The 27,014-nt window shown below is 34.5% G+C and overlaps 1 pseudogene; it reads left to right on the top strand.

Moving 5' to 3' along the window:
* The first annotated feature begins 262 nt into the window (after window positions 1-262).
* Window positions 263-27,014, top strand: part of LOC111097907 — a 35,351-nt pseudogene continuing 8,599 nt past the window's right edge.

Raw genomic sequence — 27,014 nt, 5'->3', positions numbered from 1 at the left:
TGGCACATTTTGCCTTCTTACTTTCCAGGCTCCTTCTCTGTCCTTGGGATGCTAATAGCGATGTTGAGCACCATCACACTGTAGTTCAAGTGATCCATCAGTTTAACCTTGCATCTCCCAAGAACCTTTCCTGAGATACAGCCCCACTGAGCGAGGGTTTAAAGTCAGTTTTTACAAATCACTGTGATCGGTTACTTGCTAAGGTAGGGGAACCTTGACAGCCGTGACGGAATGCTTCTGTGGATAAAATGCAGTGGGGGAAATGGCTGAAGCCATCCTTTTAAATGGAATCAATGTTTGTCAGCAGCTTCACCATCTTGTACCAACATTACAAGGTAGCTAGAACTCAGATAGTTTATGATAAATACCTCTCCTGGGACCTTCTCCTTCTGCAAATATTTTAAAGTAACATTAAGAAGAATAATCTCAATGAACATTATTACCCAATGATAGAAATGTCATTTTGAAACTCTTTTTAGGTTTATCCCAAATAGTTAGCTGAAATTCCTTTTAGAGAGCTATAACAAACAGAATGTATGAAAATAGTTTTTGTAATTTTCTTGCTAAAGAAATGTAAGTGTATAACTATGACATGATGTCTATGTATTTTATTTGCCGTGCATCTTTTTTTTTTAACCAAGTGGCATTGCACTATACTCTCTTTTCTTATTCTTTTTTTGATATTAATCATTTGAGTACTGTAAAACCAGACTATCAAGGGCTTTGCTATTTTCCATTATAAGAATTCTAATAATTAAAACAGAAAAACAATTATGATCATGGCAGACAAACACATCAAGACAAATCTCGGAATGAATTCCAGAAACATTAGGGGACACTTGTATTGCTGCACTTGGAAACTTTATTTAGAGGAAAATTAATTCAGAAATTAGCCCTCCTTCAATCTTCCCCTTAAAAGTAAAAAAAAGTAACAAAAATGATGGCTTGTGTAATCTCAGACAGAATTTCCTTCTTGTGACTGACTTAGAAATTTCTCATACCCTTGCTTGCTGTTTCACATCTAATAGCTAGGAAGTAATTAATTATAGTCATTTCAAAGAAAATGCTTCAAACATTATTCTTTCCTAACTTTTGGCTTACAAAATTGAAGTAGCAATAGCAACAAAGGTATTATTTAAACAGAAGGAGATACAATTTAAAAGATTTTATTACTTTAGTTAATAATTATTTATTGAGTGACTCATATGCTATTCTCATGGTTACTGGAGAGATAGATACATCTAACATACTATCACTCCCCTCAAAGAGCATGGACTATTTTAGAGTTAATGATATTTTGCTTTATTACTCAATTGATTCATATTTATGGATTTAGTACCCACATTCTTCTAGATTTTATTTATTACTATTATCATTTTTAAAAGATTTTATTTATTTATTTGAGAGAGGGAATGAGTGAGAGAGAGAGCATGAGCTGGGGGAGGAGCAGAGGGAGAGGAAGAAGCAGACCCCCTGTAAGCAGGGAGCCCTATGCGGGGGCTCTATCCCAGGACCCTGAGGTCATGACCTGAGCTGAATGCAGATACTTAACCAACTGAGCCACCTTGGTTCCCCAACATTCTTCTAGATTTCATAGGAGTGACTTAGCTTGGGTCACTTGAAAGCAGAGCTTGAAACAAAGACTTATACAGGTAGTTTATCTGGGGATTACTCTTACAGATCAAGAGAGGATGGAATAGAGAAGAGAAGAATATAAGGGGGGTTACTGCTGTAGGCAATCACTAAAATATCCAATGGAAGGGAGGAAAGAGATGGGGCATTTATAATCCAGTACTGAAGACATAAAACTTCAGTACGCTAAAACTGCAGTGAAGAATATGGGCAGCCATATGACTGAGGAAACAACTGTTCCATGTAAGCCAGTAGTTCTCAACTGGGTTGATTTGCACCCCCTACAGGTGATATTTGACAATATCTAGAGATAGTTTTAATCAAGATGGGAGGGAGAGGGGGTCGAGGAGGGAGGGGAGAAGAATGGGGTGAGAGGGTACACTACTGGCATCTAGTGGGTAGAGGCCAGTGATACTGCTAAACATCCAACAATGCACAAGACCACTGCCCTAATATAAAGAAACATCTAGCACAAAATACCAATTATGTTGTTGTTGAGAGACCCACTCAAACATTTGATATGCCCATGTCACTTGGGAATCTAGTTAAAATGTAGACTGTCTTCAGTAGGTCCAGGGTGGATCCTGACCTGCTTTTTCTAACCAGCTCCTAGATGGTGCTGATGTTGCTGGTCTATGGACCATAGATTAACAGCACTACAGACAGTAAGTATGGTGAAAGATTAGAAAAGTGAGAGACAAATGATAAGTAGAGCAACTTTTCTAAGGGAAAAGTCCTAGACAAGATGACATTCAGGGTGGCTGAGATTTGGTGGATAGGGTAGTAAGGAAAAAAAAAAAAAAAGCAAGAGCAACATGAGTGAAGAAGTCAAGTTGACAATTTTTAGCATAAAATAAGTATGCCTTAGGAATATAGAGAAAGGAAAGAGAAGAGGGTAAAAAAGTACCTGGGTGGGAAGGCTTGTTTCATCCTTAATATTGCTCTGTGGCTGCGCAAATTACACATCCTTTTGGGCTTCCTGTTTCCTCACTTTAAAAAGAATACTTCAGAGTATTGTGTTAGATATTGAACCTGAAAGTGAAATCATGTATGTCAGTTTTGTACTTTCCAGATGTAAATTTCTATTACCAGCCTGCCCAGATTTGATTCTTACCTGCACTTCTTATTCTGTGACCTAGAACAATGCTTTTCTGGTTTTTACAATTTTGTCAAACAGGAGTTCAGTAAAAAATCAGTTTCCATACGGGATGGTATTTTACAAACTACTGCTCATAGATAGTTAGCATTTATTCATTTCTTATTATGTGTCACTGTTACAAGTACTTTACATGTATGACATTTTAAAGTTTCCATCAGTTACTGGATGCAGGTAATTACTGTGATCCCCATTTTACAGACAAGAAACTAAGGTTATATAACTTACCCAATGGCAAATAGTCAGTAATTGGCACAGCAATGGTTTGGACTCAAGCCTTCTATCACAGTGTGTTTTTAGCAACTATGTTACTGGGGTTTTCTTAAACATCGGTATTCTAGCTTTTGTTTCCTACAAAAATTTTGCTGTGTGAACTGGCTTGCTCGAGAAGCTTCAGCATTTTCATAGTTTCAGACTAGAGAGGATTCAGCAAAGGGACTTCTTGTTGGATCTTTGAAGTTTTTCCACCTATGGGGGAGAGACATCTCCCTGGACTCTTCTAGATTGATTGCTCTTTATTTGTATTTTTCACAATATTAAGAGTCCACGGAAGTAATAGTAGGTATGTACAACCTCACCTCAATCTTTCCGAATGTCTAATGTACACCATATATTTACCCTGTAATAATATAGCACCAGACTGCAAAAATATCAAGATTGCATGTTTTTGAATGGAATTATAGAATAGACTCTGAATATATATCCCATTACTATTAATATAATAATAATAATAATAATAGTAATAATTCTTAAGAAAGTTTGGGAATCATTGGCCTATAATATTGTCCATGTCTGTCATGATTAGGTCAAACCCAAACACATATATAATGTTTCACTCTATGAAAATCTGTATTTTCATTAAACAGAATCTCTAGTTTCCCTGCCTCTTAAGGACATTTTTGGTTCATCTGAGAAAAACCATCTAAGCTAACAACCTCTTTTAACTCAGGCCGTTTTGAACTCTGTCACACACTCCTGTGCCTCCATCTTTACTCCCCAGGAAATGAGGAGTGTGTAGGTTTTTTTTTGTTGTTGTTGTTGTTGTTTATTTGTTTATTTTTTTGCAAGCAAGTTTTTTTATTATTTATTTTTGTGCTTGGGCAGAACGTGACATTGCTGATTTCTCATTTTTAATATTCTCTGAGGGGGATGTGGGTGGGAGAAGAACATACCCAGGATTTTTGTTGTTGTTGTTGTTTAAATGAATGTGTCATAAAATTCTGTTGTGACAGATTTTAAACAAGTCCCTGTAACTGGGTGAAATGAAGTGACAACAAGGGAAGACTGGACAGAAACACATCAGCTCCGTGAATTTCTTTGTATCTGTTGCCTTTGTCTTTCCCACTGAGTTGAAATATTTCTCCCATGGAGCCTGTGATGCTTGCCGAGTGGAAGGTCTCTGGCACTCCAAAGCAATATCCCCCAACAGCCTCCAGTCCCTAAAGAAGAGGCAATTACAACCCCTCTTTCCTGGGAGGTGTCAGTCGTGAAGGCAAAGGAGCCTTTGGAGATGGGTTGGAGTGTGTCAGTCATTCAAAGAGTAAACTCTGGCATTGAACAAATGGTGTGTTCCTGCATGCAGTGCCAGCAGGCAGCTTCCGGCTACAAACTCTTTTTGCAGGGATAAAAGTCTTCCTAGTGGAGCTCTAGCAATTCTAAATATTTCATGCCTGTGCTCGAACAAAAAGTTGCCATGGGAAGGCTGGCTTGAAGATGTATTACTGGCTTGGTATTTTCCAAATTAAAGTCTCTCATTAGCTTGTCCTTCTCTGCCCCTTTCTCACCCAAGTCGGAAACTCCAACTGCAAGCATTCTTCAGAAATTACAGTTCCTGTCTTAGGTATCTCCTCTATTGAAATTTGTCAGCTCTGCCTTCTGAGTCCTGCTAAAGATCTATCACACATAACAGGGGAGGAAGCAGAAGCTACTATATCTTATGAAGTGTTCAGAAGTATTTGTGGAAATCAAGTTGTATTAGTGATCTTATTATGTAACTACCCCAAAACTAAATGGCCTAGAAATTGTGAATATTTATTATCTCTCACACTTTCCGTGGGTCAGGTTTTCAGATAGGGCTCACAAGGGATACCTTTGTTCTGAATGTCTAGCCTCAGGAGGAATACTGGAAGACTAAAGACTGGAATCAACTAACGGCTCATTTACTCATGTGTCTAGAGTTGATGCTGGCTTTTGGCCAAGAAGTTGGCTAGGCTGAACACATGGCTTCAGCTTCCTCCCAGCAAGTGACTGGATTTCAAGGGCAAGTGTCTCAAGAGAGACACTGATTTTTATGACCTATGGAAGCCATACAGGGTCACTTCTGACACATCTTAGTGGTTAATGCAGTTACAAAGTCTGCCCACGTTCAAAGGAACCTTGACATGAAGAGAGGTCAATAGCCCATTGTGAGAAGAACCTCACATTATTGGTGAGATCTTCATTACAAAATACAATCTGTTTCTCAAGTGCATTTGAGAAAAGTTAAACTAATTGGTACTTTGGGAGTATTGTCTGTGCTTCCTAGTTTGTTTGGTCACAAAAATCATAAACTGATGGAAACTGCTCACTTGTTATAATTTATCATATCTACATAATGATTTGTAATATGTCAGTTACTTTTATACTTAGTATTTTAAGTTTCATTTGAACTTGGTAAATCAAGAATATTTACCTACACATTACAAATAAGGAAGTATAAATATCCTAAAATCACCCAGATTTTTAATGGCAGATTTGGGAGCAGAATCCAGCTTCTCTAACTCCCTGGACCATTGTTCTTTTCATCAGAATTTGTAACATCTACAATTTGTAACATCCTCAACAAGTGAGCATTTGTTGAGTACTTTCCTTGATGGAGGCACAGTGGTAGATACTGAGTGAATCAAGATGGATATGACATAGTCTCTCACTTCAGAGAACATGTAGTCACAGGGAGAAGGTAAACACACAAACACATGCATTCAAAAGAGCAGGACAAGTGTAGAGGTGCAAGTAGGCAAAGGTGTTGTTTGAGTACCACTTAATTTCATTTTGGGATTCAGGGGTGACTTTCAGGGGGATAAAATATTTAAGCTTAAATTTCATTTCTCTCAGTTCACTAAACTAGACAGCTATGGGGCAAGGCACATTGGGTACTTAAATTTCAATAAATATACTTTAAGATAATATGTGTCTAACATGATCTATATGGTAAGGCAATTGCCTTTTCCTTTTGTCCTTCAAAAAATTTATATATTTGTAATGTCTTGATTGTGGGTATGTCTTACTTCTCTTGCTACTTTGAGTAGTATCTTAAAATATTGCGGTTTCTAAGTGGTTGTTGCTAGTATATAAGACTCTCAGTGTTTTTCTTGCACAGATCTTTTATACAATATTCCTGCTGAGCTTTTTCTACCTTCTCGGGTAGGATGCTTAGCTTATTGATTTTCAGCTTTCCTCTTCTCTTAATGTATGCATTTAAATGCTATGTATTTACCTTTCATTATTGCTTTAGTTACATCCCACAAGTCAGATATTTAGTGATTTTATTTTTACATAGTTCTGTATATTATAATTTCCATTCTGAACTCTTCCTGAAAACAATGTATTTTAAAGAAGAATTTCTTTAATGCCACACACACAAATTATAAATTGGTTCTGTTTCTTTGGAGAACTTTGAAAGAATATTTGGTAATAATTTTTATTATTTTTCTATAATACTGGATTCAATTTCCTAATATTTTAGTGACAATTTTTATTTTATGTTAGGTTTTGGTATCAGGGTTATACTGGTCTCATAAAATGAGTTGAGGAGTGTTCCCTCCTTCTGTATTACCTGAAAAGATTAGTATAAGGGTTGTAGTTCTTGAAATATTTGACAGGACTCACAACTAAATCCACCTGAACATGGAGGTTCTTTTGCAGAAAATTTTTAATTACATAGTCTTTTTTTAAAACAGTATAATGGCTGTTCAGATTTTTTATTGTTTTTGACTCTGTCTTGGTAAATTTAATTTTTTAAGGAAATGTTTCCATTTTATCTAATTTCTTCTATAGACTGTCATAAAGTTATATTATTCCCTTATTTTCCATTTAATTTCTGTAGGGTCTGCGTTTCTAATCTGTAATTCATTCTTCATATTGATAATTCATGTTTTTTCTTTTTTTCTCTTGATCAGTGTTTCTTGAGGTTTATCAGTTTAAATAATCTTTTTTTGAGAGCCAACTAGTTTGATTCTGTTATTATCTTTATTATTTCCTTTTTTATACTTTCTTTTTGTCAAAATTTCCTTTTTTCCTTCTTGAGCTAGGCATTTTAATACTTAACCTTTTCTCTTTTCTAATAAGCATTTAAAGGCAAAAATTAAGTGAAATAGGTGAAGGGGATTAAAAGTACACTTACATGATGAGAACTGAGTAATGTATAGAATTGTTGCATCACTGTGTTGTATAGCAGAAACTAATATATTATATATTCGCTACACTGGAATTAAAATAGAAAAAAAGCAAAAGTTTTCCTGTAAGGGCTTTCTCTGCATTCCCCAAATTTTGATACATTATGTTTCCATTATGATTCATGTTTAAATATTTTCTAATTTCCTTTGTAATTTCTTCTTTGACCTGTGAGTATTTAGAAAGGTATTGCTTGATTTCTAAGTATTTGGGGATTGTCTAGATATTTTATGTTTTTCTTTTTATTTATAATGTAACTAATGTGATTAGAGAATATAATCTAGATGATTTTAATTCTTTGGAAGTTTTTTGAGATTTGTTCTGTGACTCCAAATATGGTCTTGGTGAACATTTTTGTTTGCCTTAAAGTAATATACGGTTGACCTTTGAACAAACAGCATTAGGGATACTAACAGCCTCAACCCTCTACCTCTGAAAACTTAGGTATAACTTTTGACTCCCCAAAAACTTAACTACTAATAGCCTGTTGTTGACTGGAAGCCTTACCAATAAGATAAACAGACGATTAAGCCATGTTTTGTATATGTATTATATACCACGTTCTTACAATAAGGTAAGCTAGAGAAAAGAAAATTTTATTAAGAAAATCATAAGGATAGGGATGCCTGGGAGATTCAGCAGTTAAGCGTCTGCCTTTGGCTCAGGATGTGATCCCGGGGTGTGGGATCGAGTCCCACATGAGGCTCTGTGCGGGGAGCCTGCTTCTCCCTCTTCCTGTGTATCTGCCTCTCTCTCTGTGTTTCTCATGTATAAATAAATCAACTCTTAAAAAAAAGAAAATCATAAGTTATAGTATGATACTGTTTTGAACAAAATTCCAAATATAGGTTGATCCACACAATCCAAACCTGTGTTGTTCAAGGGTCAGTAGTATATTCTTCAGTGTTTTGGGTGTAATGTTTTATAAATCTCAATTATATCTAGCTGGTTGAAAAGTATTTAGATATTTTATATTGTTTTGATTTTGTCCATTTGTTTTTTAAATTACTAAAAGCAGGATGTTAAAATCTCTAACTATAATTGTGGGTTTCTCTCTTTTTTTTTTTTCCCCTTTAATTCTGTTGGTTTTCCTAGTCTAATTCCCTGTTACCATTTTGCTATTGTATAATATAGGCTTCTGGGTGAATTTTATTGCTACCACCATCCCTACACCACTTAATCTGTTTTGTTATGAAATTATTACATATCAAGGTACTGATTTCTCTATGAACCCAAGTAGGCTGAGTGCTTTTTCAATCCCATACTTGCAGTGATATAAGGTTTATTTTATGGTCATGTCACAATCCAATGTATGTTGCTAAGAAAAGGGTTCTTACCTACACAGTCATTCAGGACATTAGCTTTTTCTTTGAGTACCTTCTCACTACTTCATTACATGAGAGTCACCAGGGATTTCTTGAATCTGGCTAATAAAAGAGGGGGAAAAAAAAGAGGGAAAAGAATGAGTAATATTGTAGACACGCTGTTTTTAGTCTGGGACTTGAAAGGGTCTATTTCCCTTTTTGCCTATATTCTTTGGGAACTCAGTTACCGAGCCATTCTAATTGGAGGAAAAAGTTGAGGAATGTGGACTGGTTGTGTGACCAGGAAGGAGGAAATGCATTTTGGTGCTATGTAGCATTACCTCTACAACATACTCTAGTTCCACCAAGATCAGCCCAATATTGTGTTTAAGTTATGCAATATAATATTTTATTTCATTCTAAGTACTGAAACAAAAATAAAGTTTAATATAGTGGGTTGCATAATATATTGAATTTCTGCTCACATAAAATGTCATATCTTCCATTACCTTGGTTGAAAATGATTATCCTCATCTCTGTCATTTTATGGCTTTTGCTTTGAAACTCGATAAAAATATTTGCTATGGTCCTTCTAATAGTAAGAAGTTGTGGATTCATCTTTCTCTTTCCCTCTAGGTATGGAACTCCTTGAGGTAAGAGAATTATGTATTATTAATCTTTGTATCCCCACAAGTGCCTAATGCAGGGCTTCTTCACATTTGGTTCACAGGCAAGAATACACGTCTGTTGAACTGAATTGAGAGAAAATTATAATTCAAGGAGCTATCAAGAAGTTTGCAGACTTTCCATTTTTATAATTTGATCTCCTCATTTTACTGTTCTAGAAACTGAGGATCAGAGAAATTATAGGCTATACCCACGCTTATAGATCTAGTGAAATATTTTAACTGGAACTAAAACCCAGATGTTCAGCTTGTAGTTGGTGGTGTTATTTTAATTAACCAATTTGACCATGATTATTGCTTCTCAGTTGAGGTACAACAATTAAAATTACATATTTAAATAGTTAAAACTTTTGTTGAAAATACCTCTGTTAAAAACTATCATTGCATTTTCATTAATGTCATTTATGTGTCTCAAAGTATGTTTCTGTACAGCTTTTTGAAGGTTATTTTCATTTTGGCACACTGGTAGATAGGAAAAATATATGCCAAAAAGGGGCAGCATGATATCATCTTGGAAACAAAGAAGCATAAATTGTGTGCATCAGGCATAAGCTGAAGCTTAATTTTCACACTTGAGAAAAACATATTACATGAATTATTAAAATAATTTCCTTATCTGGTTATGAGAGTTAAAACTGAATCTCATGTTTTTTTTTCAAGACAATATATAATGGGCAGAAATTGCTGAAATAAGTTAGCCATTTCACTTTGACTTAATGTGATGGTTAAGTTTATGTTGACTTGACTGGGGCCACAAGGTGCCCATACATTTGATCAAACATTTTTCTGAGTATGTCTGTGAAGGTGTTTCCACGTGAGATTGAAATTTGAAGCAGTGGACTGAGTAAAGCAGATTGACCATCCTAATGTAGATGGTCATCCATCTAATCAGTTGAAGGCCTGGATGGAACAAAAAGGCTGATCCTCCTGAAGTAGTAGGGAATTCCTCCTGCTTGACTATTTTCAGGCTGGGACATAATTTTTTTTTCTTGTTTTTGGACTTGAATTGAAACACTGGCTCCTCCTGGGTCTTAAGCCTACTTGGTCTCTGGGCCAAATCTATACCATCAGACTTTTGTGTTCTCAGGCCTTTGGACTTGGACAGGACTATACCACCAACTTTTCTGGGTCTCCACCTTACCAAATGAAGATCTTGGAACATGTCATCCTCCATAATCACATGCGCCAATTCTATCTATCTATCTATCTATCTATCTATCTATCTATCTATCTATCATCTGTCTATCTCATCTATCTATCTATCTATCTATCTATCTATCTATCTATCTATCATCTGTCTATCTCAGAGTTTCAGGGTTCTCCAGAGAAACAGAATCAATAGGATATGTGTGTATCAATTATAATTAATAATTAAAGCTTTGAACACTTTGTTGTAAAACATGTTTACCCATCAAACAGTGCTACAAGAGGGGCAACATGTCTAGGTTTGCTCAGGTAATAAAGAGTTAATTGAAACTTTCTAGATAAATACATATGGAGAAATTATAATTGGGGTGCTTCCAAAAATAGCAATGCTCATGTTTAGAATTCTAAATAAAAATATAATTACTAAGTAATTCCTCTTGATTAGCACCTCTGTTCTCATGATGAGCTAGGATTCTGTGATAATGTTAGAAGAATGATACTTAGTCAAAAGTTCAAGTGATATGCCACAAGTATAAGCAGTACAATCCGGATCTCTTCAATTAAGTATATTTAACAGCAAGTGGAAGCTTATTTTTTTTTCCACAGAAATAGAATAAAGGCTTTCCTGATGATAAAACTGATTGTTTTCTTAGCAGTGTATCCAAAACAAAAACCTTACCCTGACCCTGATGTCTAGTGTTTTATTCTTCCATATAACATGTTGAGAAAGTTACTGATAAATAACCACTTTCCTTAAGAATATTAGATTGTTCTTGTGTATTATAGCAAGGAGTTACACTATTACTCATGAGCAACAAATATTTTCAATATATTAAGAGAAAATTACCATTTTCAAGCCATGTTGTTGAGTTTGCATGTGTGTTTTTCCCAACTCCAGGTAATTGTGAGTTGGATTAACACTGACATTATCATTTTAGCATAGATAGACCTGACCATAATGGACAATGTATTGATTAGCCTGAGAGTATGATTGAAATTTTTTTTAAAGACTTGGTCAGCCCTAGGTTTATTGTATCCTGTTAGAATGAGAAGACTCAGCATGCTGTTTCGAAGGTCAAGTCTTATCTGATTTCAGTACATCTTTACTTCTGGAATCTTAATAGAAGAAAGGTTTTTTCTTTTCTTTTCTTTTCTTCTTTTTTTCTTTTTCTTCCCTTCCCTTGCCCTCTGTTCCCTTCCCTTCTCTTCTTCACTTAGGTAGGTGCACCATGGGAAATTTACTCCTGTGAAATACGTGCCTTCCAAATTACCAGGTACCTTTAGAGACCCAAATCCTGTTGACTTTTCTGAGCTTTCCTGAGAATCAAAGACAATGCTATTTCCCTTTTATTTCTTTCATGTCAAATGTCATTCATGTCAAACAGTTCATGTGTAATTACTTATAAATAACTTATCACAAATTTGAACAAATAACTATAAGCCTAGAAGTCAAAATAAAATATTCAACCCACATACATTTATTGATCAGCTAATATATGGCTGGAAACAATTTTGGCCCTGGGAATGCTAAGTTGAATAAGACTTGTTTCTTGATTTTTAAAAACATGGCACTATGTTTTGTGATTACTACTTTAAATAATGGTGAAGTAATTTGCTTAGAATAATCCTCGCAGAGATAAGATTTACAAAATCCAGAAATAAGGTATTTGTATGTATATGTGTATATATATTTACATATCTATATTTATATATATTTATTTATATGTACTGAGCAACTTGAAGGCAACAGACAATGACTAACACCAGGCAAAAATAGCAGAGGATATTAGGTTTGAAAGATGAAATGTAACAGGTGAGGCTTGCTATTTTGAAGTTCTTTGCTTGTGTGTATGCTCAAACCTACAGAAGCTTCTAAAGGCAAAAAGCTAATGTCTTGCTGCCTTGAATCAGTGAACAGAGTCTGAGGGAGGAAAATAGCCTTAAAGTTTAGGAGAAATCCTAGAAGGAAAAGATACAAAGTGATTTGGGCCTCAAAACTGCATTGAAAATCTGCTGAAATACTGCTAAACTGTCTAAACTGTGTGGCATCATTGGAGAAAATTCTACGGAGCCCAAAAAAGAATAGCAATAAGCAAACAAATATAGGGTCTGTAAGTTGAAAGACATGAAGAAATGTCATATTATGGTCTCTAGTAGGGAACAGAATTTGGAGTTTGAATATAGGCAAGTTATCTGGTTCTAGAAGAAAAAAATGATCACTCATCACAGTAACATAGCAGTATCTACTTTCTACAACTTATTATCCATAAAACCTAGCTTATGAAAAAAATGTGAAGAAACAAAAATGTGACCCCCCTCCTCAGGAAAAAAGCTATAATATAATTTGATTTTTCAATAACCTGAATGATACGATTAGCAGAAAAGGATTTAAAGCAGCTAGTATAGATATTTTTAAGGACATAAAGGAAGATATATGTGTGATGAATAAAATGATGAAGAATCTCAGCAAAGGAATAAAACCTAAATAAAAAAGATATTCTAGAGCTTACATATACAATTGCAATATACAGTAACTACATATTGAAATAAAGAAAAAGTACATATATTTGAAGATGGATTAATAGAAAGTATCCATGTGAAGAATAGAAAAAGGATTGAGGTAAAATGAACAGAGCCTTAGAGATATGTAAGCAATACTAAGTGGTTTGACATATAGGACACTACAGTTCCAGATGGAGAGGGGAAAGAGAATGGGATTAAAAACAAAATAGAATCTAAGTCCTACATGGTAGACTTTCATGAATAAATACATAGCTTCAGGGACTGAGCAAATGCATTATCTAACTACTTGCTTTAAAAAATCATGGTGCATAATTAGGTGAACATATAAGGATCTTGGGATGGTGGGTGGGGTCTGGTAATGTCTGATTCTTCAGAATATAAAAGTGGAAATACCGGGTGCTGTGGAGAATGCCTTTGGTTAATTTCATGGTTCTGAATAATTGACTCCTCTGTTTTTATCCTGATTTTCCAGTGACCAGCTTTATTTTTCCTCTCATGTTCTATTTCTGAGGCCTATGCTGGGTGCCAAAATAGAAGTGTACCATTAATTATTGAGTAGCATTAGCTATCTGGTCAATAGAGTGACATTCAAATTGCACCAGGTTGACACACTTGACACTTGGGTCAAGGACTTACAAAACAAAATGAGTTAAATATGGAGCAGGAACACTGTGTAAGAACAGACCCTGATAGGAAAAAGAGCCAAATATGATGACTCACTTCCTTCACAGTAAAGACCTGAGATCCTTAGATAAATTTCAGGAGTTATTATTTAAGCTCTGGACATTTCAAGGTGCGTGTAAGTGAGCCCTGGAAAGATATGGTTAATCTGAGAGTCTTCTTTCCTCCAGCTCTGAGCAAAATAAAAAACTGAGGGTAATGGCAGACTTTATAAATGTATGTTGTTGTTGTTTTTAAAGATTTTATTTATTTAGGGGATCCGTGGGTAGGTAGCTCAGCAGTTTAGTGCCTGCCTTTGGCTCAGTGCCTGATTCTGGAGTCCCGGGAACGAGTTCCACGTTAGGCTCCCTGCGTGGAGCCTGCTTCTCCCTCTGCCTGTGTCTCTGCCTCTCTCTCTCTCTCTGTCTCTCATGAATAAATAAACAAAATCTTTAAAAGTAAAAAAATATTTTATTTATTTATTTGAGAGAGAGACAGAGAGAGTGCACAAGTAGGGGGAGCAACAGAGAGAGAGGAGGCAGGCTCCTCACTGAGCAGGGATCCCTATGCAGGACTCAATCAAAGGACTCTGGGATCATGACCTGAGCCCAAGGTAGATGCTTAACCGACTGAGCCACTCAGGCACCCCATGTAGGGTCTTTTAATGGTACCTGGATGAATATAGGATAACTGAAAGTTCTGGAGAGAGAGCACACATTTGCAAGAAAGAAGAGGAAAAATAATGTTGTGAAGGAGAGTGCTTTTGTTTTTGTGTTTGATGAGTTCATACATCTGTGGCGTAGTTCTTTTTAGATACATTCTAATGATAAATTTAAATAAAGTCCAGGGGAGCCCGGGTGGCTCAGCGGTTTAGCGCCGCCTTCGGCCCAGGGCGTGATCCTGGAGACCGAGGATCGAGTCCTGTGTTGGGCTCCAGGCGTGGAGCCTGCTTCTCCCTCTGCCTGTGTCTCTGCCTCTCTCTCCCTCTCTCCTCTCTGTGTATTCTAATGAATGAATAAATAAAATCTTAAAAATAAATAAATAAATAAATAAATAAATAAATAAATAAATCCCAATATTTTGTGGCGCATTTTGTGTGCAGAAAAGAAAGTGAAGAAAAGAAAAATTTCATGCATGGTAGAGTGAAAGTAACACTTAAAGCCAAGTAACCCTAGTCACATACCTGTCTTTTCCCTAATCAAAAACTATGAGTAAGACTTTGGGTAATCATATCCTTTCTCTAAACTTACATTCTTTGTATATAACATAAGAGTTTCTTTAGTCTCTTTCAGTTTTGTGAAAGATACAGAAGAAAAACACATTATGTTATTTTCCATAGAGAGAATCATGTAAGTATTCCAAGGACCACTTCTTCTCTTATGTGGCCACCAATACTACTATTCTATATTTAAGCAAAAACATATAGCTAAGGTCTAGTACTTTATATAGTACTTATATAGTACATATAATAAGGTATGTTTGGATAATCCTGTAATTATCTGGTAAACTGAATGTTTGAGGAAGAAGCAAAGTACTTTTAATAACAGAGAGCCCAAGGAATTTGAAGAGATACTGGGGAATTTCTTTTCCTTTTCACTCTACTGCTCTGTTATTTCTTTAAAGGCCTGAGTCCTTATTTATTCATTCTACAAATATTTATTGATCACTGACTACATACTAGGCACCGTTTTAGTAGCTGTAAATAGAACAGAAATCCCTATAGCTTGAGACTTATTCCCTTTTGTGACTTGTCCCTGTTTAAGTTACTAGTTGATTCACTCTTTTTAAAGGAAAATAAATTCTAGTATTAATACATACAAATGGGAGAAAATTATTCAATGTGGAATAAAGAAATGGTCTGCCTGGGAAATAAAATGGTGGCAGACAAATCTGCCTGCAAGGAATCTAAGAGGACATAATTCTACAAGTCCTGCATCACATTTTGTCCCTGTAGGTGGAAAGAGCCAACATATTCAAAGCCCAATCCATCCAAAGTCACCCATTTTTATATAAAGCCATCTAGCCCAGACACAACCGTCATATGTTACAATTTTCCCTGCCAAAAAACTAATTGGCTCAGGCTGACTTTGAATTCATCCCAGAATTACACAAAACTTGCTGAAAGGTTTGTCTACCTCAAGAAAACTTTTGATAAACCCAGTTCCAAGTTTCAGATTTTTACAAAAACCTGAAACCAAGCAAGAATTTCTTGGTTTCCTGTTTAGTGTGGAGATACTGCAAGCTCTAATTATGAGGCCTAAAGGGAACACAAGGAAAGAGAGACACAAAAGGAGAAATCTCTGAGACAGGTAATTAAAGAGAAAAAAACACATCAGGAAAACAAACAAGAATCAGTAGCTTGGCTGAAATTGTAAAGTTATTAATAATATATTTATTAAACTGTTTATATGGTTTAATGCCACTTAACAGGTCTGCATTTCTGGGTGCATTTTATTGTTAAATGTTAGGAATTTGTAGAATGAATGCCAAACCTATACAGAGATTGATCCATAAATAGAAAATACAGACCAAAGCACTCTCTCTTCTTCCCTCAACCCTGTAAAGTTTCATATTTCCCCCCTTTTAGTGACATTCAAAGATGCATTAGCATAAAATGGAAAAATAATTCATTTGAAAAATGGTGTTTGAATCATATATATAGCATACCACACAGTCGAGATTTAAATGATCAAATTACTTTGTCTTTGGATGATTTAATCAACAAAATCAGTCCCAATATTTGATTAATTTTTTTTAAATTCAAAATGTGCCAAGTAATCAGATTGTGTTGTTAGGTATTCCCTCACCCATCTTTAGTTTTAGGTCAAGGTACATCAAGAGAGTCAACTCTGATAGCTTTTGTTCTTGACTTTGACTTTGTAAGATCTTTTAAATTTGAAGACAATTGAACTGTTTTTATTTTTAAGTCAGGGAGTTTATTTCCTGTAAGTGTTATTTTGATGCTGAAGATCCTTTCTGTTGAAATGGAAACATCTGTGAATATGTTTTTAATTCATTAATTAAGTAGATCTGCTCCTTCCTAGGAGGTATATAAACTCAAGGATATATTCACTTAACACAAGATGAGAATAGTCTAGAGGATAAAATCAGATGACAAATTATGTTGAACATTACATGGTTTAAGCAAAATTTAAAGAAGGTAAGAAGGGGTAGTATAACAGGATAGTTGCAGTTTAGCTGGGTGGTTAAGGTTACATAGGGCTTGGAACGGGAGTGATTAAGATGCTAAGTCAAGAAAATGACAGGATCAAAGGAAAGTACTAAGGAGGAAGACAAATTGATAAGAACATATTTACTGGAGTTATTTTCTCTTGCTTAGGATGTGAATGAATTGCCCAGTAGACTACATTTGATACACTTGGTAGGATAGGGGGATCCATTGTTGGTTTGACAGCAAAGCATGAAAAATTTGTAGTCAATTTATCTTTGTTTTGTTTGTCTTTTAGAAAATAAAAATGTGACTTTGAGGTGCCTGGATGGCTCAGTTGGTTGATCATCTGACTCTTGGTTTTGGCTGGGGTCATGATATCAGGGTCATGACATGTCAGCTTCTGCACTCATGGAGGATTCTGCTTGACATCCTTTCCCCTTCTCTCTCCCCGCCATCTGCACACTCACTTTCTCTCTCAAATAAATAAACAAATAAATAAATCTTAAAATTGTGTGTGATTTTTGATGATACATGCCAAAAGAGACAGGTGGAAGCAGGAGAGAAATGTAACAGGCAGTAAAGAGCTCTCACTCTGATGTATCACTGTCCACATTTAAGCTGCTTCTAATAATTAGTGGCTGTGTGGCCATAGGGAATTTATTTTATCATTCACATGAAAACATGGACATAATCGCAGCACAAATCTCATGGGATTTTTTTTATGAGGAATTAAGTTGTTAATAGATGTACAATCCTTTGTTTATGGAATGTACCTATATCTTTGTTATTATAATTAAATCCTTATCTTGAATCAAATAACTTGGTTTTAGTTGTTACAGCTATCTACTCTAAAGCAAGTCACTTAACCTCTTTATCTCTCTTCTCTCAAAAGTAAAGTAGGGATGGTAGTAGTAGTACTTACTGCAAGGAGGATCAAAGAATTAATGTATGTGGCAGCACACTGTAAATTAGAAAGCACTATACCAATATATATTTTCCACTGCTATTGACTTATTGAGCTTGGTATCTATAACTTCCTCTTGGGCAGTGAGAAAGAGGAGGGTAAATGGATTAAATATGGATAAAATGACACAAGTAATATCTATATCATCTATATCTATATCTATATCTATATAGAGAGAGAGTATTATTATTCAACTATGAGAAAGAAGGACATCCTGCCATTTGCAACACCATGGATGAAACTTGGGGGCATTATGTAAGTGAAATGAGCCAGACCAAGAAAGGGAAATACTGCATGTCAATCTCTTACATGTGGAAACTAAAAAAAAAAAAAAAAAGACAACTCAGAAACAGTGCAGCAGAGTTAGAAAAGTGGTTGCCAGGGGGTGGGGAAAATAGGGTGAGGCTGGTAAAAGGATACAAACTTTCAGCTATAAAATGAATAAGGTCTGAGGGTCTAATGTATAATATAGCGACTATAGCTGGTACATGCCTTTATTTTTTTTTAATTTTATTTATTTATTCATGAGACACACACACACACACACACACACACACACACACAGAGAGGGAGAGGCAGAGACACAGGCAGAGGGAGAAGCAGGCTCCATGCAGGGAGCCCGATGTGGGTGGGACTCGATCCCGGGACTCCAGATTCACGCCCTGGGTCAAAGGCAGGCGCTAAACTGCTGAGCCACCCAGGCGTCCCAACACCTTACTTTATATTTGAAATTTGCTGGAAGAGTAGAACTGAAATGTTTTCGTATATATATGTGTATATCACATATACATCACATGTATGTACATATATATATATGGTAATGGATGTGTTAACTATATGAGAGGATGGGAGGAATCCTTTCACGGTATATACAAATAACAAATAAATCATCGCAGTGTACACTGCAAATGTTTCACCATTTTATATGTTAACCATTCACCAATAAACCTGAAAAATAAATTATTTTAAGGATATGTGCAACAAGAACAAATCTTGAAATACACCAGAGTTTAATACAGTTGAAATAAAATTATAATGCAGTGATTCCAAGGTGATGAGCCAGTGTCAATATTATCAATTACAAATGTATCTCTCCCATTTGATCATAAAATTCTTGAAAGCAGACAATGTCTTTTTTTCCCTCAATTGTTTGCTAAAGTTCAATCCAAAACCTGGCATATAGTAAAGACTCTATAGTTATCAAATGGCTAAAAAATAAACCATGAAGGAATGAGGATAATTTATATTTGCAGTACATAATAATAGATGTCATGACAGTATGACTAAATAATTTTTCTTTCCTTTTTAATGAAAATCATAATATAATCAATGTTATAGATTAATTTCTAAAGAATGTCCCACAAATGACTTTTAAGAAAAAAGTATACTTGGGGCACCTAGGTGGCTCAGCAGTTGAGCATCTGCCTTTGGCTCAGGTAATGATCCTGGGGTCCTGGGATCAAGTCCCACATCAAGTCCTGCATGAAGCCTGCTTCTCCCTCTGCCTATGTCTCTGCCTCTCTCTCTCTCTTTCATGAATAAATAAATAATCTTAAAAAAAAAAAAGAAGTGCACCCATTCTTAGGCAATAAAGGATGGTGTTCTGTTCTGTAGTTTTGTTTTGTTTTTTCCTTTTTCCACCTTTTGCATATTGCCTAGCCTTAGTCCTCAAAGTTGGGCCTCAGTTCATATTTTTTGTCAGAATATTCATAGTTTTTTATTATATAGTTAATCCTCTTTTTCCTGAATAAAATATGGAGACCCACGCATAACAAAAATAAGCCAGCAGGGTTTAAGTAATTCTAGACTCTTCCTTTTCTACTTAAAAATTTTTAAGTCATTTTTACCACTCTAATATTAATATATTTTTTAAAAAGCACAGACTTTCCATCAAAGGGACAAATCTGGAATTCTTCTTACTAGAATTTTTTGGCTTCTAAATAACTCTCTGTCTTCTTGAATAATGGGATTATTTGATGCATCCTCCCCTCAAATCTCATTTTGAAGGTGAGCCTCACTTGTTTACTCTAGCCAATGCTGCAGATAGCTACGTCTGGCTTTGTTACTGCTATTGTTGTTTTTACTTGGCTTTTATTTTCCATGTGTAATAACAATGTTAATATAAAATGTCCGTATCATGCTTACTATGTGTCTGTCTCTGTTTTAATCAATTATATTTACTCATTCACACTCCAGAACATTCTTATCATACAGATACTCTTAACATCCCTATTTTTAGCTAAGGGAGTTAGGCACAGAGAGGATAATAATTTGCCTAAGATCACACAGTAAGTGGTGGATCTGAGATCAAGACCCAGGTAGCATTCCTCTAGAATCTGTTCTTCTTCTCATTATGGTAATTTGAAGTTTCAAAATCCTCAATTAAGACATGAATCAGCATGTAGTAATTTACTCACAGGTGCAGTAGGGAAGCATAGTTGCAATCAGAACTGTCTCCCCAAATTAGGAGTACAGGGTCACTGTGACTAGAACGTATCTTCTTCCTCAAAACCGAGTTTTAATTCCAGGGTCTACCATGCTATGGCTTTCCTAATTTAGCAAACAGAAGTGACAAAAGATGGATGAAGAGAGTCATTGTTTGGATTTAGCATAAACTGCTTCATTTTTTTTTTTTGTCATATTAAGTACCTAGTGATTTTGAAAAGTAGAGTGTTTATTTCAAATAAAAGAAACTATCAAGAGATTTTAAAAAGACAGGCAAGAGCACAGATACTGTTACTATATAAAAATGATGCATTTTAGATCTGAGGTACTCTCAGTTGGGGACTAAATAATTCAAGGACTTCTCTTTTTAGTGTTTAATGCATGTTTCTGCCAATTTACTAAGCAGAGATAAGCAACTCTTTATTTGCATATGATTATTTGGGGTTAACATTTCAAATAAAATTGAGGTATTAAAATTTAGCTCATCCAAAATGACAGTCTGAAGTCAGGTTTTTGTTATCAAAATGCTTGTGGAAAGCCTCAGGGATGGAAAAGAACGTCTAATATTTATATTTTATTATTTATATTTATATTTATAAAAATAATATTTATATTTGTTTTTTTCTCCTTTTACCTGCAAATAATTTTTTGTCTTCAAAATAATTAATGAAAAATATTGAGTGGTGACCTTCTTCAGACTGGGGATTGAATAATAGCATAGAAAGAGAGTAGGTTCAACTTAAGTCGGATGTAAATCAAAGAACAAGCCTATTTGAACTCAAACTTACTCTTTTGGCTTTGTAAGGGGTAGTAGTTTGTTCTCCCTCTTCATGCATGTACTAGTTTGGTGTTACAAGATGAATGTAAGAGTTTCCAAAATTTAGTCCCTTTCTACAATGCTATGTTGTCTCTTCTTTGCTAGTTCAGTTTTACTTGTCCTTTAAATTTTTGTTTCATGTAACATCCCTAACATCCCTACCAAGACTTTCTTGATTCTGTTTTGTCACTTTTCTCCAAGCTTACAAAACACCCTGACAGCTCTGTCATTGTATTTATCTCATTGACTTGGAATCGTCCGCTGACCAATATAGTCTTATATACTTGCATCTTAGGTCTTCAAGAATAAGGGTAAGTCTCATTTATCTTTGTAACACAATGTTTAGTATGACATGGACATTCTATAAATGTTGAAATAAGTTTGAAAGCTACATTGGTACTGTTAGTCATGTAGCAGTGGTCAAAATCAAGTTATGCTTCTTTTTAGACTTTATTTTATTCAACAAATTGTTTATTATTTATCAGACTTTTTAGAACATGATGGAACTTGTTTAGCCTGGTTCCCTGGTGTGAAATTCAGAGCTTGTGCAATTTAAGCATATCTTTGCAAATATAAGCTATTTGCATAAGTTTATGTAACAAATGACAAATGGCCTTGGATGATAAAAATGAAAAACTCAATTCAATCATTTCTTTTAATATAGGTATTAAATAAAGCTTCTAAAAGATTGAGATGTACACATGTTTGGTAAGACTTGTATTATATGGGTGTATGTGCATAATGCATGTAAATATTTATAAAATACATCGATACACAACTTTAATAGAGTGGAGTAAAGAAGTCATTAATCTTATAAAATATTGTATGATATACTCACTTGTTTTCTTTTTAATGCATAGGATTTACATCCAAACAGACATGGACTTGAATTCTGAGTCTGTAACTCATGAGCTATGTAACTTTGGACAAGGTATCGAAATTGTCTTATCCTCAATATTCCTTATGTGGTACTAATAAATACATATCTTGCAAAATTCTGATGAAGATCACTTGAGATACTGTATTTAAAGTGTTTACCATAATTTCTGTCATCTAGCAGGTGGCAAATAAATGATGGTCTTGTTTTTGTGGTGGTTGTCCTAGCATAAAAACAAGTGCTTTCAGTAATTTTTATTTTCTTCCTTGACTTCAGTTTCCTCATCTGTCCAACGGCAGTCCCACTCTTTACCTTGTTTGTGGTTATGGAAGTCAAATGTCTCTGAAGGTACTTTCTAAAATGAATAGTGTTGCACAAAATAAACTCACAGATAAAGAAATTTTGTTTTTATTTTGAAGAGTGGGATACTGGCCTGACACAAAGTAAAATGTTACTGAACTGCAGTCCTATATATTACAGAACAACCCCTCTCAATTTCCTGCTTGACTTATTTTTCATTTTCTACTATCTGGTCACCAGGACTCCTTTGGTTTCTTTGCTTCTTACTGTGCGGGAGACCTAATCAGTACGGAAGCAGTCACTACTGCTTAATTGAAGGAAGACATTGTCTATTTTTCTGATTGTGTACAAAACCCTAGGCTCTGTTTTATCAGTTTAAACAAGTTTGCTACATGAGTGCATCCTCAAAAATGCCAATAGGTGCTTTCGGGCTTTAAAAAATATTAGGTCTAAGTGAATTTTCATTTATTCCCATTAAACATTCTTTCCAAGTCTGCCTGTATCCCTTTTTGTCATATTTCTAATGTTTCAGTCAAACTTGGTTTGATCCTTAAAACCTTTCTCAAATTCATTCTTCTTTCTAGTATTGGTATTTACGTAGTCACACTAAGCCTGAACATTTCAGCTTGACAAAATTCTGCCCTGAAAAACTACAACCCTAGTTATTTTTGAGAGCTTTTCTTTTTCTTGGAATTTAATAGCACAATTTAGTGTCCTTTAAAGGTTTGTTGAAAACATTATATAGCAAAAAGCCAATCGATGTTATATTTGTACTGGTTTCTGAACAAGAAAATTCTCAGAAACTTGAAAATAGCTGTAAAATTATTATTTGTTAGTATTGCCCCTCCAGAAGATTCAAGATACCATAGCAGTTTTTATGTTTTCAAATGTCTCCCTTTTCTACATATTTCTACATGGGGTATAAAATCTACAAGATCTTGACTTTACTTCTTTGACTATTATTAGATAGTCCTCTTTCGAATTGCCAGATGATGCTCTTATGCCCTACTGTTCAATAGTAGGCCTTCACTGTCAAAATTTTACACCTTCCCGCGGTACTAAGTCCAAAGTGGACCATAGAGATTACTAAGAATGAATTCCACGCAGTTTAGCAAAAAATTAACAAAAGACCTCTTAGTGTTGGATCGGCCATGATTAAAAGCATGACGTTTCTTGTTATTTTAAAAATTAGTTCAAAATCTTGTGTTAGGTTTTAAAAGCTGAATGACCTTGTGCAAATTACTTCTCAGAGTTTCTGTAAAACAAGAATAGTAGTGTCCATTGTATGATAAAGTTTTGAAATTAAATAAGAAAATGTAGCACTACTATAATTTTTATGATTATTGTTTGCCAGTAAAACAAAAACAGAGCTAAAACACAGTGAAGAAGTGAGATGAAGTGAGATTCTTCTATGTTCCTGAGTAGTTTTAAAATATAGAATTTTCCACATGGCATTTGAATTAAGGGCGCTTTTAACTTCAAGTAACAGGAATCCCAACTATTATGGCTTATACGAACAGGGTTTAATTAAGTATTTATTTTCACAAAACAGTCCAGAGATGGACAATTATTGTTCTGGGTTTAGAAACTTTATGATATCTGAATTAACATCTCTGAAAAATCACTTATATTTTACCTCATGGTTGCAAGAATGTTGCTGTAATGCCAGCAATTACATAGATGCAAAAATCCTTAACAGAATATTAACAAGATGAATCAAGTAATATATAAGAAGGATAAAACATCATAACTAAGTGATTTGTTTCCAGCAAGGTTTTCATATGATGTACATGTATAATGATAACCAATGTAAGCAACCGTATTAAAAATGTTTTTGAAATGTTAAAAAAATTGAAAGAATCATCTTAACAGATATAGGAAAAGCATTTGATGAACTTAAATATCCAGCAAACCAGGAGATAAAAGAGAACTTCCTCAATTAAATAAATGACATCTCTGATAATCTACAGCTGACATCATACTTAATAATAAAACATTGAATGCTTTCCCCCTAACACTGTGAATAAGGCAAGGATGTTCATTCTTACAATTCCTGATAAACATTGTAATGGAGGTCCTAGCTCTACAATAATGAAAAAAAAAAAAAGATATAAAGGTGTATAGATTGGAAAGGAAAAAATAAACAGTCACTTTTTACAGATTATAAAATTTTTTGTGTAGAAAGCCCTAAGAAGTCAACAAAAAAACTGCTAAAATAAATGAATTTACAAAGATCACAGAATCAAAACCATACAAAAAATCAGTTGGATTTCTGTGTACTAGTAATGAACAGTTGGAAAAATAACACCATTTATAATAGCATCAAAACAAAATACTCAGAGACAAACAAATTACAAAACACATTACAAAATGTGTTTTTATGCAAGACAGTGAAAATATGAAAAAATCTATCACACAAAGACTATCATATTCATAATAGTTTCAAACTAGAAAGATTCCAAATGTTCATCAACAGATGAATAGGTATACAAATTATGATATATCCAAACAATGTAATGTTATCTAGCAAGGAAAAGCAATGGACTACTGGTACACTCAGCACTATGAGTAAATCTCATAGACAGTATGCTAAATAAAAGAAGTCATACACAATAGAGCACACACTGTATGGCTGGATTATTATTTATAGGAAGTAGATCAGTCATTGTTTGGGATGAGGCACATGGAGAGTATTGATTGTAAAGTAGTACAAGAAAACTTATGAGGATGACAGAAATGTTCTATATTTTGATTGTGGTCATATTTGTCAAAATTCATGGAAAAGTTGATATAATGTGGGTACATTTTTTTTCCATGTGTAGATTATACCTTAAAAAAACTGATTTATAAAAAAAGAAATGTTAACTTCCAAGTCACAATTATTCATGGAAAATGTTCTAAGCAGAAAGAGTGGGGTGGGGATGCACCCTTGGCTAGAAATGATACAACTGTCCTCAGAAGGTAGGGAGTTAATATTGGTGCCTACATGGTAATCAGAACCTGTTGAGTCGCTTCAGGGAAGAAAACACTGAGCAGCAAAATTCTAAAGTGAATGAAAATATGTCCAATTTACAATCAAATAAAAATGCTGTGGGCATAAAGCCAAAGAATATTCTTAGATTAGACTTTGTTTAGCACTCTAAATTTAACCAGCTAGAATTCTTTAAGTACATTTCTATTCAACATTTTGAAGTGAAGTATTTACATTTTATTTGAGAAACTATACTTCCTCTGAAAGACAGAAGAAGGTCCATTTTTCTTTGTAATAAAGAATGGGGTAGTTTATTATAGGTTTAATATATAATGAGCACAAACTGCAACCATCTCCCCTCCCATACACACACACACACACACACACACACACACACACAGAGGGCAAAGTTGAGTCAAGACTGGTGAGGAGCTAGAGGATATAAGTTGAGCTGTACTTATGGAAATGATATTGCTGACTTCCACCTTGTGAATAGAGATATGTGTAAATAAAATCAACAGAAGAAAGAACTTCATGATACGTGATAGAATATTAAAATTGTTGATCATGAACAAATATATATGATGTGGGAAATTTCCCAATAGTACATTATTTTGCAATACATCTTTGATTTTAATAAGCCTGAAAGGTTCTTTTATTATTTTTTTCTATTTTCCAAAAACAAATCTTTCTTCCAAATAAATGAAATGTATATTTAAAAAGCATAAACTTCCCCATTTACTATCTCAATGCTCATTCTGTTGTGTGGATTGGTTCATAAATTATCCAGACAATGAAAATTCTTTTCACTGTACCATTTGACATAACAATTAAAGCAGAATATTGAACTAGTTTTAAAAAATTTGAGGAAGCAGTTTATTTTCTTTATCAAGAGATGTTGTTCCCTTTAGGGAATTGAAAATATATCCAAGATACTAATTTCCTCATAAAGAGATTTGGAGGGATTATTTTTCCCATAGAGCCAATATTCCAATTAATTCATCCAAAGAAGGATATTTCTCAAATTGAGCCAAACTCAAAGCACCAGAGTATGATGTCATGAATTTTAAAGAGGAAACCTCTCTGCCAGATACTTGACGTTCCAGTGCACACATTCCGTGATTCACAATTAGGTTGATTGACTGCATGATTTGTCGAATAGTCTTTCTGCTAGGTAAACATCTCTCAACACTGAAACCTAGCTGATTCTTTTCTCAAAAATCTATTTGGGACAACATTTAATAAAATTCTTCTTTAGAACATCCCGTCTTTTAAAAAATGTTCCTAAATAGTCTTTGCCTCAAAGAGTGCTGAGAAATGAGACATTTGAAAAGACAAAATGAAAGCTAGATAATGCAGAAAACCTTACTTGCTTCTTATGCTTATAAACACTTGCATTAACATGGATCTGATATTTGGTTGTGTAGTTTCCAGTAATTCAGCCAGACTGATTATTGTTCTGAGTTTGTCTCTTCAGTGTAGAAGCCTCTGTATGGACAACCATGAAGCACTACACCATCACATTTCACTGACTGAAGAGGAGCAAGAAACTATACAACTAAATGAGAAGGATAGCAATAATTAAAAAAAATGAGAACAAAGGTATCTTGCTTCATCTATTATTTCCCCACTTTATTTTCCAGACAGAAGTTGAAATATGAAGCTATCTGGCTAAAATTTTGGCACCCGGGGACACTAAGTGACATTACTAATTACTATTACTCAAGTAATATTAATACAGAGAGAACTAAAATAATTTATTTCTAAAACAAGAATGAACAGTATAAATAAGGAGTTTATGAGACATGTTTTCAAGAGTCTTTCTTTTTTCACAAGGCAAAAGCATAATCCGCGTTTATTCACAAATACTCAGAAATGGAAGATGTCCTGTACTAGAATGTACTGAAGTGAGAAATACATATTGCTGCTG

Source organism: Canis lupus, chromosome 11 (assembly GCF_011100685.1).
Source record: "Canis lupus familiaris isolate Mischka breed German Shepherd chromosome 11, alternate assembly UU_Cfam_GSD_1.0, whole genome shotgun sequence".
NCBI lineage: Eukaryota > Metazoa > Chordata > Mammalia > Carnivora > Canidae > Canis > Canis lupus.
This window is presented reverse-complemented; position numbering and strand designations above follow the sequence as displayed.